Source organism: Hemitrygon akajei, chromosome 3, assembly GCF_048418815.1.
Source record: "Hemitrygon akajei chromosome 3, sHemAka1.3, whole genome shotgun sequence".
Lineage (NCBI taxonomy): Eukaryota > Metazoa > Chordata > Chondrichthyes > Myliobatiformes > Dasyatidae > Hemitrygon > Hemitrygon akajei.
This window is the reverse complement of record NC_133126.1, coordinates 114,470,012-114,486,246: the sequence shown is the minus strand read 5'-3', so window position 1 is coordinate 114,486,246 and position 16,235 is coordinate 114,470,012. Positions and strand designations below refer to the sequence as shown.

The 16,235-nt window shown below is 46.7% G+C and overlaps 1 protein-coding gene across 4 annotated transcripts in view; it reads right to left on the bottom strand.

The window, feature by feature from the left end:
- LOC140725323 (cilium assembly protein DZIP1L-like) overlaps nt 1-16,235 on the bottom strand; it is a 274,345-nt gene that overhangs the window by 220,598 nt on the left and 37,512 nt on the right. For 2 of the 4 annotated variants that reach the window (XM_073040642.1, XM_073040645.1), the window contains exon 1: nt 10,731-10,855. The exons of 1 other annotated variant lie outside the window; for it this stretch is intronic. The gene's annotated coding sequence lies outside the window, so the exon portion shown is untranslated. Of the gene's footprint in view, nt 1-10,730; nt 10,891-16,235 lie in introns of those variants that run through there. One more of the 4 variants, XM_073040643.1, reaches the window with a different exon arrangement.

The window sequence follows — 16,235 nt, the reverse complement described above, 5'->3', positions numbered from 1 at the left end:
CTCATTCTTCTAAACTCCAAGGAATACAACCCAAATTGTCTATCCTCTATTCCTCAACAACATTGCAGGAAAGAAATGTCAGGGTACACAAATGACAAACGTACTGACTCTTTTACCCTTGACAGGTGTGGCCAAGAACTGACACAATGGAGGTCTTCACAATGATGACTGGCTTCGATGGTGAATGCAGTGAGAATAGCTCCATTTCTGGGAAGAGGAAACAAGCAGCTGTCCGTATAGAACAGTCACCAGGAAATCCAAGGGATTTCAGAGGAAATTCTCATGCTGAGAATGTGGAGCTCACTCGCATGTTCCGGTTGAAGAAAATAATAAAGATGCATTTAAGGGGGACTTCGAGAAGCACACACAAGAAAAGTGAGGGTTATGCTGATAGATGAAAAAGACAGGAGGGATATGTGTGGTACGGTACTGTGCAGAAGTCTTAGGCACATTTAAATAAATTCTGTTAAGCAAACATGCTTTCAAAAATAATAAAATGAAAAGTTTCTAAACATCAAAAAGCTTACTATAAAGAGCAGTAAACAATAAAAACTAAATCAAATCAATATTTGATGTGACCACTATCAATTTTGTTGGGTACACTTTTAACCATATAACCATATAACAATTACAGCTCGGAAACAGGCCAGCTTCACCCTTCCAGTCTGTGCCAAACGCTTATTCTCATCTAGTCCCACTGACCCGCACTCAGCCCATAACCCTCCATTCCTTTCCTGTCCATATACCTATCCAATTTTACTTTAAATGACAATACCGAACCTGCCTCTACCACTTCTACTGGAACCTCATTCCACACAGCTACCATTCTCTGAGTAAAGAAATTCCCCCTCGTGTTACCCTTAAACTTTTGCCCCCTCTCAACTCATGTCCTCTTGTTTGAATCTCCCCTACTCTCACTGGAAAAAGCCTATCCACGTCAACTCTATCTATCCCCCTCATAATTTTAAATACCTCTATCAAGTCCCCCCTCAACCTTCTACACTCCAAAGAATAAATGCCTAACTTGTTCAACCTTTCCCTGTAACTTAGGTGCTGAAACTCAGGTAACATTCTAGTAAATCTTCTCTGTACTCTCTCTATCTTGTTGATATCTTTCCTATAATTCGGTGACCAGAACTGCACACAATACTCCAAATTCGGCCTTACCAATGCCTTCACCTGTACTCAATGCTCTGAACACTTTTGTGCAATGTTGTAAGAAAATCAGCTGGTAGGTTGTTCCAAGCACCTTGGGGAACTTGCCACAGTTCTTCGGCAAACTTTGGCTGTCTCGCTTACTTCTGTCTCTCCAGGTAACCCCAGACAGCCACAAAGATGTTCAAAACAGGGCTCTTTGGAGGCCATACCACCTGAAACCATATAAAAAATCTAGGAAGCCTAAGACTTTTGCACAATACTGTATATCCTACTGTTTTAAGTGGTTTGCAGTTGCTTTTTGACCTGTACATAACAGCTAGCAGTCAAACTACACACATAAACCCACAGTCCATTATCCAGTGCTTACCATGTCTACCACACACTCCGAACAAAAAACCTGAAAGCTTCCAAATGCAGCAAACAGCACAAACTCCCTCCTCAGTGTGGCTATTTGTATCAGTTACCCAGTGCCTGGAAACAAGGGCTCATGTGCTTGGACACACCCAAATCTTTGTCTCCTGCTCAGAACAATCACACACACATAAAAGCATTTAACAACATGCAAAACCAGGGCTCAAAAATGAAAATGTAAGCTAAATGTTTTAGAGAGAGTAACACTATTAGATGTCCCTTTAAATGTGAAACCTACCTGGACTGTGAGAAAATGTCAAGCTCAGATCAACACACACAAAACGCTGGAGGAACTCGTATCTATGGAATTGAATAAGCAGTCGACGTTTCGGGCTGAGACCCTTCTTCAGAACCGGAAAGGAAGAGGGAAAACATCAGAATAAAAAAGTGGAGGTAGGGGAAGGAGGAGAAGCTAGGTGACAGGTGAATGCAGGTGGGTGGGAAAGGTAAAGGGCTGGAGAAGAAGGAATCTGATAGGAGAGGAGAGTGGACCATGGGAGAAAGGGAAGGAGGAAGGGCACCAGGGGCAGGTGGTAGCCAGCTGAGGAAAGTATGAGACGAGAGTGGAGAATAGAAGAAAAGGGAAGTGAGAGGGGAAAAAAGAAAGAAAAATTACCAAAATGAGAAATCAAAATTCATGCCATCAGGCTGGAGGCTACCTAGACAGAATATGAGGTTCCACCCTGTCAGTGTCATCAGAAGAGGTAATAAAATGACATGTTGGAACAGGATTGGGGATAGGAATTAATTGAAAGCCACGATAGCGTAGCGGTTAGCGTGACGTTATTACACGCGGGGTGTTCTGGAGTTTAGAGTTTGATTCCAGCGCCGTTCTGTAAGGAGTCTCTGTACGTCCTCCCCGTGGAATGCGTGGCTTTTCCCCGGGTGCTCCGGTTTTCTCCACAGCCCAAAGACGTACTGGTAAGTTAACTGGTCATTATAAATTGTCCCGTGGTTAGCTTAGGGTTAATCAGGGTTGTGGGGTTGCTGGGCGGTATGGCTCAAAGGGCTGGAAGGACCATTTCCACACTGCATCATGAAATAAATAAATAGGAAACGTTGGCCACTGGGAAATTCTGCTTTTGGCAGATGGAGAGAAGGAGCTCGACAAAGCGGTCCTCCAATTTACTTCGGGTCTTACCAGTGTAGAGGAGACCACATCAGGAGCACCAAATTGGACACAGTAGACAACACCAGCAGATAGGCAGGTGATACACAGGTGCCTCACCAGGCAGGACTGTTTGGGGCCTGAATGGAGGTGAGGGAAGTGGTGAATGGGCAAGTGTAGCACTTTGGCCACTTTCAGGGATATGTGCCAGGAGGGAGATTAGTGGAAAAGGACAGATTAATAAGGGAATCACAAAGGGATTAATCCCTGTGGAATGCAGAGAATGGGGGGGGGGGGGTCAGGGAGAGTAAAGATGTGCTCGGTGGTAGGATCCCACCAAAGATGGCGGAAATTGTGGAGAATGGTATATTGGATGCAGAAGCTTATGGGGTGGAAGGTGAGAACTCTATCCCCGTTAAAGTGGCGGAAAGATGGGGTGAGTGAAATGTCTGGGAAATGGAGGAGCTGCGGGTGAGGACAACGTCAATGGTGAAGAATGGAAAACACTGTTCTTTGAAGGAGGGGAAAGGAAAGCCTCATCCTGGGAACAGATGTGGCAGAGTCAAACAAACTGAAAAAAGGGAATAGCATTTTTACAAAAGACAGGGTAGGAAAAGATACAGTCAAGATAGCTGTGGGAACTGGTAGGTTTATAAAGGAAGTCTGTGACGATTTGTCTCAGAGATGGAGAAAGAAAAACCAAGAAAGGGAAAAGAGGTGTCAAAAATGGTTCAAGTGAACTTAAGGGCATAGTGGAAGTTGGAGGCAAAGTTGATGAAATTGACGAGCTCAGCATGGGTGCTTGAAGTAGCACCAATGCAGTTGTCAATGTAGCACAGAAAGAGTCTGGGAACATTACCAGGGAAAACGTGGAGCATGGACTATGTTCCACATAGCCAACGAAAAGACAGGCATAGCTGGGGCCCATGCCTATGCCGATGGCTACCCTTTGAGTTTGGACGAAGTGGGTAGAACCAAAGGAGAAATTGTTGAGGGTGGAGATCAGTTCTGCCAGCCAGAGAAGGGTGGGTCTTGAGGGGAACTGTTTGGGTATTCTATTGAGAAAGAAGCGGAGAGCTTTCAGGTCTTCTTTATTGGGGACAGATTGTAGGAATCTGTGGTGAAGATGAGGTGATCAGAGCCAGGGAATTTGAAAGTTGTCGAGGAAATCGAGAGCATGAGAAGTGTCATGGATGAAGGGTGATAGAAAGGAGTTGAGGTATGAGGACGCAAGTTCAGTGGGGCAGCAGCAAGCAGATACAATGGGCCTACCTAAACAGTCAGATTTGTGGATCTTGGGTAGGACCCATACCGTAGTGTGGCAGAAGGAACTATGAGTTTGGTGGCAGTAGATGGGAGATTTCCAGGGTTGATGAGGTTAGTGATGGTGCGGCAGACAGTGGCCTGATGGTCCAGAGTGGGTTCCTTTTCATGGGGTAGGTATGAGGAGGCGTCTCAGAGTTGCCGCCTGGCCTCTGCAAGGTAGAAGACAGTCCAACACACTACAACACCACCCCCTTGTTGTGGGTTTGATGGTAAGTTGGGGTTGGTGCAGAGAGAGTGTGTTCAGTGGGGGTAAGGTTTGAGGAGGAGAAAGGAGTCCTGAAGTTGAGTCGGTTGATGTCTCATCAATAAATAGAGATGAAAATATCCATAGCATGCAGAAAACCAGAGTGGGATGTTCAAGAAGACGAGGAGGGTCATCAGTGCAGGGTGAGGAACTCTTGCTAAAGAAGTGGGTTCAGAGACAGAGGAGATAGAATCCCTTTGAATATTTGTTTTTATTCATTATCAAAATGTGACTTTCCCTTGCTAGATCAATGTGTGTGCACACATACATAAATTGAAGCTAATCTTTGTATGAGTTCTGGAGAATCAAACTTATTCTGAGTCATTCTAATAAAGAAATGTTCCAAAGTAACACTCGAGTATTTTCAGTCTGGACAATGAGTAAGACCGTAACCAGGCACAAATAAAGTGTCTAACATCATAATCCCCTGAATGAACAGAAGAGCATCCTCCAACTAAGGCCTTGCGTGTAACTTCTAAGGTTTAAGGTGTTATCATCGATAAAGTTGACAGAGTTGTCTGGAAATTCAGCTCTACCCTGTACTGCTAAAAGCCCCCATGCAGTCGTAATTCCATTTCTACAATTCAATTCCAGTGAAGTCAGTAAGAGCAAAGTTTGAAAGAATTGTGACTGCTACAACAAACATGTTTAAAGCCAGAGCCCTGGGATGAATTTCCTCTGTAGGGGAAGTTAAGTAAGAAAGAAGCTTGTTAAGCAAGGGCATCAGGAAGCACATTGTCCCTACATATTTTAGAACCTGGAACTCATTCCCCAGGGATAGATACAAGAGTAACAACATCCATCAAGGCTTCCATTAGTCAAGAGTTTCAAAATTTACAGAATTACACAGCACAAAAAAAAAACAAGCTATTGGGCCCAACTTGTCCTTGCCAACCAAACTAACAGCATTTGCCTGTGTATTACTTATCCACCTAAACTTTTGCCATCCATGTACCGGTCTAAATCTCTGTTAAATAGTCAAAGTACATTTTATTATCAAAGTATGTATACTTTATACAACATTGAGATTTGTCTGCTTACAGGCAGCCACGAAACAAAGAAACCCAATAGAACCAAAAAGATGATGCCAGTGTGCAAAAAGAAATAAAAACAAAAAACAAATTGTGAAAACTATAAAGCAAGCAAACAGCATTCAGAACTGAAGTTCACAACACCAGGCATCACTGCAGCAATTTCAGAAGTCCACTAGTTGCAGGCCGCATCCCGAGTCCAGCACAGATAAGAGCAAACCCTGCAGAGCAACGGGCCAACCTGCCCGTCTCTCCTCTCTGACCCCAATACCCTGACCATTTCAATCAGGCCCAACTCTCAAATCGTTGTGAATGGACCTGTCTCTACCTCTTCCTCTGGCAACTCATTCCATGGACGTACTGTTGCCTCTAAGTCCCTTTTAAACTTTTACCCTCTCTGTTTGAACCTATGCCCTCTAGTTTTGAACTCCGCGACCCTGGGGAAAAGACTGGCAATTCACTTTATTTATGCCCCTTATGATACAAGTTCACCCCTCCACTTCCAACACTCCAGGAATGATAGTCCTAGCCTATCCGTTCAGAAACAAGAGAAAATCTGCAGATGCTGGAAATCCAAGCAACACACAAAAAGCAACACACATAGATGCTGCCTGGCCTGCTGAGTTCCTCTGGCATTTTGTGTGTGTTGCCTAGCCTATCCATTATAACTTAAACCCTTCAGAACCAATCAACATCTTTGTAAATCTTTTTTTATACCCTTTGCAGTTTAACATCCTTCCTAAGCAGGGTGACCAGAAGTGTATGTAGTACTCCAGATTTGGCATTACGCACGTCTTGTGCAGCTGTCTCAATTCCTATACTCGATAGTGTGACCAATGAAAGCAAGCCTGCCAAACACTTTCTCCACCACAATGTCTACATGTCAAGTCAAGTCTATTATCATTTCAACCATAAACTGCTGGTACAGTACACAGTAAAAATGAAACAACATTCCTCCAGGACCCTGGTGCTACATGAAACAACACAAAACTACACTAGACTATGTGAGACAGCACAAGGCTACACTAGACATGTAAAACAACATAAAAACTGCACTAGACCACAGAGCTGCACAGGACTACATAAAGGGCACAAAACAGTGTAGGGCAGTACAATAATTAATAAACAGGACAACAGGCACAGTAGAGGACAAATTACAATATAATAATAAATTATGTAGATGTCAGTCTAAACTATTGAGGAGTCTGGTGGCTTGGGGGAAGAAACTGTTGCACTTTCAAGAACTATGTACTTTCACTGCTAGATCTCTCTGTTCTCCAACACTCTCCAGGGCTCTACTGTAGATAAGAGGGAAATACGTATATGTCACTTATAAGGTCAGCTGTTGCCAAGGGAAAATATGGGAAAGATGCGATTGTACTGGAGAGGGAGCAGAGGATGTTGCCCGGTTTGGAATGTTTCAATTGTAAGGACAAACTGGTTGGGCTGAGTTTGATTTCCTTGGAGTGGGAGAGTCTGAGTGATGACCTTACAAGATTATGAGGGTGCCTGTTTACAAGGTTGTTCGCCAAGCCTGAAGTATATGTCGCAAACGTTTCGTCGCCAGTCGAGGTAATATCATCAGTGTGCAATTGAGTGTTGTTTCTGCAGAGTGCTCGCGTTTATATTGCTCCGACTTGTTGTTCTAGTTGGTTAGCTGCTGCACTGGCCACTAGGCTCCACTGGGCCCTGGCCAACCGGATAGCAGAGTGATGGCCGCTGGCCCATATCCCTGGTTATCGGCCGTTGTGAGCGTGGTTCCTCGAGTGTCCACAGCTCACCCTTCAGTCCTGATCCCGCAGATGCATAGGTTCGTAAATTGCATCCAGTTCAATATGCTTGTGAATAGCACCTTCTAAGAATTCTCGTTATTTATGAGAGTGATTGATAGGGTAGATAGCTAGTGATTTTCTGCCCCCGGTAGCACAAGGGAGCCTGGACATAAGGTAGGGAGCAGCAGGTTCAGAGGGTTTCTGAGGAGGCATTTTTCCCCCAAAGGGTGGTTGGAAGCTGATATATACTGTCTGAAGATGGGGTGGAAAAGCATCAAGACAAGTACTTGAATCACCAAGGCAGAGTAAGCTATGGACCTAACACGGGTAAAGGGGATAGGTAATAGATGGGCAGCATGGACATAATGGAATGAAGGACCTGTAACTCTAAGGCAGGTTTGAATGCTCAAGTGGCCAATTCCTGGTCTTAATCCTTCCAGGTGAAATTCTCCTCCAAAGATCTCTTCAAATGCTGATTTACAGACAAGGGTGGGGAATATCACTGACAGCCTGGCTACGTACAATGGCAGTCCCTCAACCTCCAACGTGCCTCCAGTTTTATAGCACATTTCAAAGAGAATTGACGAGGAGAGCTGGTGGAATTTGAGGGAGCTTCAGTGCCATCCCCACCTGGTGACCTCCGATGTAGAGACTGCCAGAAAGGAGGGGGTATGAAGGTTTCATTCATTTCTGGCTTCCTACTGTTGACACCAAATGTAGATAACAATCCTTGTCCCACCACTGTTCATCCAACGTGTTCTCAAACATCAGGGCATGTCTATAACTTGGCTTTGGAAGCTGCAGATACCATAAAACTGGACAAAAAATAGGGAGTGTAGGTCAGGCAGCATCAATAGAGAGAGGAATAGGCAAAATGAAATGTTAACTCTATTCCTCTCTCCACACATGCTGCCTGATCTGCAAACTAAAGGAAGGCCCTCACCATATACAATACATCTTTACATGTTAGAGAGCAGGAACACCAAATATAAGTCAGGGACTAGTTCAGATTTAGTTGCAAACTTCTACACAAAGCAGTAAAAGAGTTGCTGCCTCAAGGCCGAGCAATGTAGGTTCAACCCTGAGTTCGGGTGCTGTTGGTGTGGAGTTCACACGTACTCCATGGCCACGTGCATTTCCTCCACATTCCAAACACGTGCAGTTTGCTAGGATAATTGGTCGTGTAAAATCTAAAGGGGTGGTGGGGGTGGGGTGAAGGTGGGTAAGAATGTGAAGAGGACATGCCCTTTTCTCATTGCTACTGTCAAGGTGGACGTACAGGAGCTTCAACTTTTCAGAAACAGCTTCATCCCCTTCACCGTCAGATTTCTAAATGGACAATGAACCCATGAACACTACCTCAGTACTCCTTTGTACACCACTTTGCCAAACACTCTGCCAGAAAAAGCAGGATCTCCCAGAGGCCACTCATTTTAATTCCACTTCCTACTCCCATTCCGATATATCTATCCATGGCCTCCTCCACTGCCGGGATGAGGCCACATCAGGTTGGAAGAACAACACCTTATATTTCGTTTGGATAGGCTCCAACCTGATGGAATGAACATTGATTTCTGAAACTACCAGTAATGTCCCCTTCACCATTCCCCATCTCCTTTTCCCTCTCTCACCTTATCTCCTTGCCCGCCCATCACCTCCCTCTGGTGCTTCTCCCCTGCTTTTCTTTCTTCCGTGGTCTTGTCTCTCTTTCACCAATCAACTTCACAGCTCTTTACTTCATCCCTCCCCCTCCCGGTTTCACCCATCATCTGATGTGTCTCTCCCCCCTACCCCCACCTTTTAAATTTACTCCTCAGCTTTTTTTCTGCAGTCCTGCTGAAAGGTCTCGGCCCAAAACGTTGACTGTACTCTTTTCCATCGATGCTGCCTGTGCCTGCTGAGTTCTTCCAGCATTGTGTGTGTGTTTGCTCGGATTTCCAACATCTGCAGATTTTTTCTTGTTGGTGGTCAGTATTTTTTTCTTCCTTTTGCACTACTTATTTAATTTAATTTTCTTTTTTATACTTCTTATTGTAATTTAGTTTATTAGCAATGTACTGCTTCTGCAAAACAACGAATTTCATGACATATGCCAGTGACAATAACCCTGACTGTGATTCTGATTCTGAGAATATCAAGGAATTAGTGGAAATGGGTAATTCATGGTCAGAGTTGACTCACTTAATGGGCCAAAGGGGTCTATGGAGCCAATTCCAGATAAATCCTTTCAGATCAGGCAGGATGAGAGAGCAGAGGTCAATGTATTTCAGAGTATACAGGAAGTAATCAACCAACTATAATGATCTGGCAGGAAACGAGGATAAACTCACATCGCTGTGACTACAGGCTGCAAACAGCAACTATTGTCAATCCTGAAATCAAATTGCATCACTCATCAGCTCATCAAGCAGGGGGACTCACTGATCCATGAGCTGATGGGGCAAAACCACCAGGCCTGTGTCTCCACAGTCTGTTCCAGTCATTTCTTTCTGATACATACAAACAATTTCCTCCATTTTGGAAACTACCATTGAATTCGGACAGCTCTGGGGCAGCCTTTAAAGGGCAGGTATCCATTTATTGCCATTCTGCTCGGATTTATAACAAAGAATTAGTACTTTTTCAAAAAAGCTGACAAACTTGATTAGCCTTTCTGGCACACTCCAGGATAGTTTCAATCTATGCTGTCATAGCAACAATGGAAACTGACACTTGGATTGCGAGGTAGAATATAAAGGTTGGCAGACAATATTCGCTGAGATAAAGCATACAGAAAGAAGTAAAACAGCCACAAACCTGTTACTAATCCATGAATACAAGAAGAGGTTCAGTCCGATCAGGGTAGGACAAACAGTGCAACACCAGATGTTGTTTACACCAATCACTATAGCTACTCAGCACTTCCAATTAATCAGACACAACTACCTTACCTACTAACTTCTCAATTCAAGACACCAGTCACACACGCCCATATAAATCCCAGCCCACAATTGCGACCATGAAGTCTGTAACTTATCTCACACCAAGAGTTTTGGTGTAGCCTCTGATGAAGGGCTACACCTCACCCCAGACCTACAGTAAATTTCCAGCTTTTCTTACTCTAGGGAAGAGGAGCGAGTGGGTTGGAAAAGGGTGGGGAGGGGTAATGGGGAGAAAGGAGGGGGGAGAGAGAAGAGGAGAGGAGGAGGAGAAGGGGAGGGAGGAGGAGGAGAAGGGGAGGGAGGGGGAGGAGAAGGGGAGGGAGGGGGAGGAGAAGGGGAGGGAGGGGGGGAGGAGAAGGGGAGGGAGGGGGAGAGGAGGGGAGGGAGGAGGAGAGGGGGAGAGGGGAGGGAGGAGGAGAGGGGGAGAGGGGAGGGAGGGGTGAGGGAGGAGAGAGTAGGAGAAGGGGTGGGGAAGGAGGGGAGTAAGAGAATTGGCAACAAACGCATTACCATGGCGCCTGTGCAACTCGCAGCGGACCCCGGGAGCTCCCTTTAGCCCGCCGCTGCTGGAGCTCCTGTCTCACAACCTCGAACGGGAAACCCTACCCCATTCCGATCACAGCCCCGACCGTTTTTATCCATGCTGCGCTCCCTCCTTTCCGATCCCGACCACTCTCATCCTACATTCCCGGGGTCGATCCCGCTCCTGAACCCGACCACCCGTATCCTGCGCTCCCTGGACTCGATTCCGATCCTCACCACTTTCACTCTGGGAACCTGGTGCCGGTACCGGTCCCAATCCCGACCGCTCTCACCCTGCGCTCTCCAGTCCTCCTTCCGATCCCGATCCGGATTCGGATTCCAACCCCAATCCCGATCCCGATCCCGACCACTGTTGCTCACCCAGCGACAGGAAGTGAGCTCAGCAACCGGAGAGCGGAGGCAGCCGGGGATGAGAGGGGGAAGAGAAGAAGCCGGGTGGGAGAAAACGAGAAAGGAGAGAATAATGGAGAACTTGAAGGAAGGGCGCCGGGGAAACGGGGAGAGAGAGGGGGAAGAAGACAAAGAGACAGGAGGGGAGAAGAGGGAGAGGTGAGGGGAAAGGCGAGAGGTGAAGGGTGAGCGGGGAGGGGGAAGAGGGAGAGGTGAGGGGAAAGGCGAGAGGTGAAGGGTGAGCGGGGAGGGGGAAGAGGCGAAGAGGGAGGTGTATAGAGGGAGGAGGTAGAGGGGAGGGGGACGGAGAGTGTGAGGGGGTAGTGTGGGAGTGATAGAGGGGAGGAGGGGTGAGGGAGAGGGGGAGGAGGAGGGGGAAGGGGTGGGTGAGGGAGAGGCAGGGGAAAATGAGGGGAATAGGGAGGGAGAGGGTCGGGGTAGAGGGGGAGGGGACGGTGTGAGGGGGTAGAGAGGGAGCGGATAGAGGGGGAGGTGGGGAGTACAGGGGAAGGGGAGGGGATCAGAGGGGATGGGAAGGGGGAGCAGAGAGAGGAGGGGGTAGTGGGTGAAGGGAGGGGGTGGGTGGGAGAGGGAAAGGGGGAGGGAGACGGAGATTGTGGCATGTAGAGGGGGAGGGGGCACAGGTGTGAAGGCGTATAGAGGGAAGGAGAGAAAGTAGGAGGAGGAGGGGGTGAGGGAGAGTCGGAAAGGGTGAGGGGAGGGAGTGGGTGAGGAGAAGTGGAGGGGAGGGAGAGGGTGAGGGAAGGGGAAGGAGAGGGCGAGGGAGGAGAAGGGGAAGAGGAAGGAGAGGGCGATGGAGGGGGGGAGGAAGGGTGAGGCGATGGGGAGGAGGGGTTAGTGGGTGAAGGGAGAGGGAAAGGGGAGGGAGACGGAGAAGGTGCGGTGGTAAAGGGGGAGGGGCGGAGGGGGTAGAGAGGGAGGGAGTACAGGGGAAGGAGGAGAGAGGACGAGGAGGAGGGGGTGAGGGAGAGGAAGAGGGAAAAGGGTGAGGGGAGGGAGTGGGTGAGGAGGTGGAGGGGAGGGGAAGGGGGAGGGAGAGGGTGAGAGAGAGAAGAAGGGGAAGAGAGGGGAAGGAGAGGGCGATGGAGGGGAAGGGGAGGGAGAGGGTGGATGATGGGGAGGGGAGGAGGGGGTAGTGGGCAAAGGGAGAGGGTGAGTGGGTGGGAGAGGGGAAGGGGAGTGTGAGGGGACGGGGAGGGAGGGGGTGAGAGGGGGGTGAGGGGATGGGGAGGAGGGGGCTGAGAGGGGGAAGAGGAGGGTGAGAGGGGAAGGGAGGGTGGGGAAGGGGTGAAGGTGAGGGAGGGGGTGCGGGGGAAGTGGGGAGGGTGAGGGGAAGGGGAGGAGGAAGGGAAGGGGAAGAGAGAGAGAGGGTGCAGGGGAGGGGGTAGGAGGTGGGGATGTGAGGCGGAAGGGGGAGGGGTGCAGCAGGGTGGTGAAGGCATTTGAGGCAGACAGGGTGAGGAGAAAGAGGTGAGAAGGGAAAGTAGAAAATGGAGGATATAGAGGCAAGGGAGTGGAATGAAGGGTGATGGAGGGTTGGAAGGAAGGGGGTTGATGGGAGAGAATGGGTGGGAGAGAGAAATGGAGGGTAAAGGAAGAGGAAGTGTAGGGTGGAGGAGAGAGAATGAGACAAGAATAGGGAGAGTGTAGGGCAGGGAAGTGGTAGTGGGGAGGAAATGGGAGTGAAGGGGATGGGAGAGGAGGGAAGGTGTGTGGGGATGGGGAGGATGGGTGGAAGGGGAGTGGAGTTGAGGGGAAGAGGAAGTGAAAGGGGACTATGAGGGAAGGGGACAGGAAGAGGTTCAAAGAGTGAAAGAGAGGCTGGAGATTAATGGGGGAATGAGAAAAAAGTTTTGATGGGGTGAAAGGGTTGGTGGAGAAAGGGGGATGGAGAGAAGGGAATGTAGGGGAGTGGGCTGTGGATTGAGAAGGGGTGAAGGCATGAGAGAAAGTCTGAATGGAATAAGGAGGATAGAGAAAGGTGAGATGGATAATGGAGAGTGGAACAGAGAATTGGAAAGCAGAGATGGTGAGGAAGGGGTAGAGAGCAGGAATGAAGAGGGACTGGAGGAAGCAAAGAGAAGATGAAGGTATAGAATAGATGGCAAATGCGGTGAGGGGCTAGAGGGGGGTGGAGGCAGTAAGAGGGAAGCTTAATGAATGTGAATATAGACAAAGAGTGGACACATGGAGGATAATAAGGTGGGTGGAGAGGAGAAAGCAGACAAACTGGGTTTGATAGAATCACGCTAAGGATGGATAAAGACGAATGAGAGAAAAGAGAAAGTAAGAGAGCGAGAAGGGGACGGACAGGGTAGCGTAGTGGTTAGCTGTCTGTAAGGAGTGTCACCTCGTGGGTTTCCTCCTGGTGCTCCAGTTTCCTCCCCCAGTCGAAAGACGTACGGTTAGTTGGTTAATGGTATTTGTAAATTAATGGTATTTGTAAATTGTCCTGTGATTATGTTAGGGTTAAATCAGCGGGTTGCTGGGCAGCGCGGCTCAAAGGCCCAGAAGGGCCTGTTCCGTGCTGTATCTCAATAAGTAAGATGGAGAGGCAGAGAGAAAAGAGAGTGATCGAGAAGGTTGAAAAGGGAGAATAAGGAGAGCTAGGGAGTTAAAAAGTGCACTTTAAGGGAAGGGAGATGGATGGAAAGAGGACAGTGAAAATGATTATGGAGAGAGGTGAATAAAGGGGGATTGAGGAGGGGTATTAGGGATGGACAGCATGTGAGCGTATGTGGGGCGGAGTGAGAGGAAGGAATAGAGACTATGAGGGATGGAGAATGGTGGTAAGTAAGAGCAATAGACAATGAAGGATGAGATGAAGAGAGGAAATATTGTGACCAGAGAAGGAAAGCCTATCAGCAAGCAAAGAGCCTGGTGAGGAGGGTGAGCCAGAACTCTTGTGTATTCCCCCTCCCCACTTAATAATCATTTAACACAACCATACGTATCTGCAGTACATATCTATATAATGTGTTGTTTGAAAAGCAGCCAAATTGCAATAGTTGTACATACATCTTGCAAGCATTGAATCATAGCCAAGTCAGAACCTGCCTGCATACAGCATGTACACACAAACAATTCTCAGGATCTTCTATACCGGGAGCAAGAATACAAACCTTGGTTAATTCTTTTCTCCAGGAGTTCTTTACCTAATTCCAGTGATCCAACTTCTAACAATTAAGCCTACATAACTGAAAAAAGTGAGGCACAAACTGGCGACCTTTCAGGACCCATGTGAGTCAGTATCAAAGTAGGCAGTGCAGTTGCAAACTGTTGCAGAAAATGCTGATGATTCTTTTTTTACTAAATATACTACACTATAGACAGAAGAAAGTTGTTATCTCTTTACAGGACTCCCTCAAGACTCCTGAAACTTTGTTGTTATTCATAAAACGTAGAGCACCACTTCTCCCCAACCAACTCTTCTTGCAATGAACCTCTCCATCACTGAAGATTCTTTTGAAATAGTGAAAGAAATGAGTGATTCTTCTTGCTGTTAAATGTAGGGTTCTGCATACCTGATTAATACATCCGGGTTGTTCCAGTTCCATTTGGCAGTGTCCCTAACAAATCAGTTTTGTACAGGCTAGGATTTTATTCCTTGGAGTATTGGATACTGAGAAGTGATCTGACCAAGGTGTATGAAATTATGAGAAACACAGATGGGATGATTGCTCTATCTTTTGCCCAGGTTTGGGGAATTAAGAAATAGTAGGCATAAGTTTAAGGTGAGAAAGGAAAGATTTAATAGGAACCTGAATGACAAATTTTTTTCACACAGAGGGTGATACGTAGATGCAACGAGCTGTAAGAGGAAGAGATTGAGGTAGGTAAGATAACAAATTTTTTTTTTTAAAAAGCATCACACACAAAATGCCGGTGGAACGCAGCAGGCCAGGCAGCATCTGTAGGAAGAAGTGCAGTCGACGTTTTGGGCCGAGACCTGAAAAAAAGCACGTTTAGACAGGTGCCTGGATACAAAAAGTTTGGAGTGACATTGGTCAAACACAGGCAAATGGGACTAGCTTAGAAGAGCATTTTTCTCAGCATGTATGAGTTGGGCCAAAGAGCCTACTTTCATGCTGCATGACCCTGTGACTATAAAAATTGGTGTTGCCATCTGAAATGGCACAGTGATTGCTGACTAAAACTACACAGGCCCACTGGATTTCCTGATCTCCAGTTCAGACTTTGTGGAGTTTACATGTTCTCTCCATAACTCATTCAATTCCCGCATGTGCTCCAGTTTCCTCCCACATTCCAAAGACGTGCTGGTAGTTTAATTGTTAAAAAGAGTTAAAGAGTGATTCAATGGGTTGGTAAGTTCATCTGGTTCCAGCTCCACCTCCTTAACCTAGAATGTTAGAAGCTGCAGCTGAATGCACTTCTTGCGGGTGAAGTCATGAGGGACACTGGAGGTCTCCCTGACACATCCCACAAGAGAAGCATTCAACTATCCTGTCTAGTATCCCTACTGTTCTAACTGAGCAAATGTAAAGAAGGAAATAATAAATAAACTGGGGCAAAAATATGTTAATTCTGTTTTTCTCGCCACATATGCTACCTGAGCTGCTAAGTGTTTTCAGCATTTCCCATTTTTACTTCATATTTTCAATGTCTGCAGTTGCATTTTAATGCCAGTCTCATGCTAACCTGATAGAAATAGGGAAGAGGGGGGAGATGGAGGTTGGTGTTAACTATAGGCATCACCTGACCGAATGTTATTGAGAAGCTAAAGAGAACAATCAAAACTCAGTGAGCTGGGTATCATTGAGCTGAAAATGGGACTACTAACGTGATTGGGAGTTCAGACAACTTATCTTCTGATCATTTCACAATGACAACAATCTTTAACATGTTACAGTAGTTCCTTCAGAACAGGATAACTCGTTCAATTGTGCATGATATATCACCCTTCCCCACCTCCATCCCACTAGATCATATAAAATTGGTGATAGAAAGACTGATTTATTCAGGTAAGAATCATGTCACCAGGAACAATATCCAACAGCTCATCTTGCCAGAGGAAACAAATATCAGGTTAGGACAGTCAAAGGAGTAAGTACAAAGAGAGTAAAAAACTCAGCAACTGTAGACCACAGATAAAGGTTAAAATGCCAAAACAAAGCAAATAAATGTCTGCCTCGGGCATTATATGTCTTCTCCATCCTTGTCAACATCCTTGATGCAAAACCAACAGGAAGAAATCTGTTCTGAGTCTCTTGGCATAAAACTGCAGCCATGTTTAGATTAGTGGCTACAGTATGCAAGTGAAATGGCTTGTCTTGACTGAGCAAGATAAGA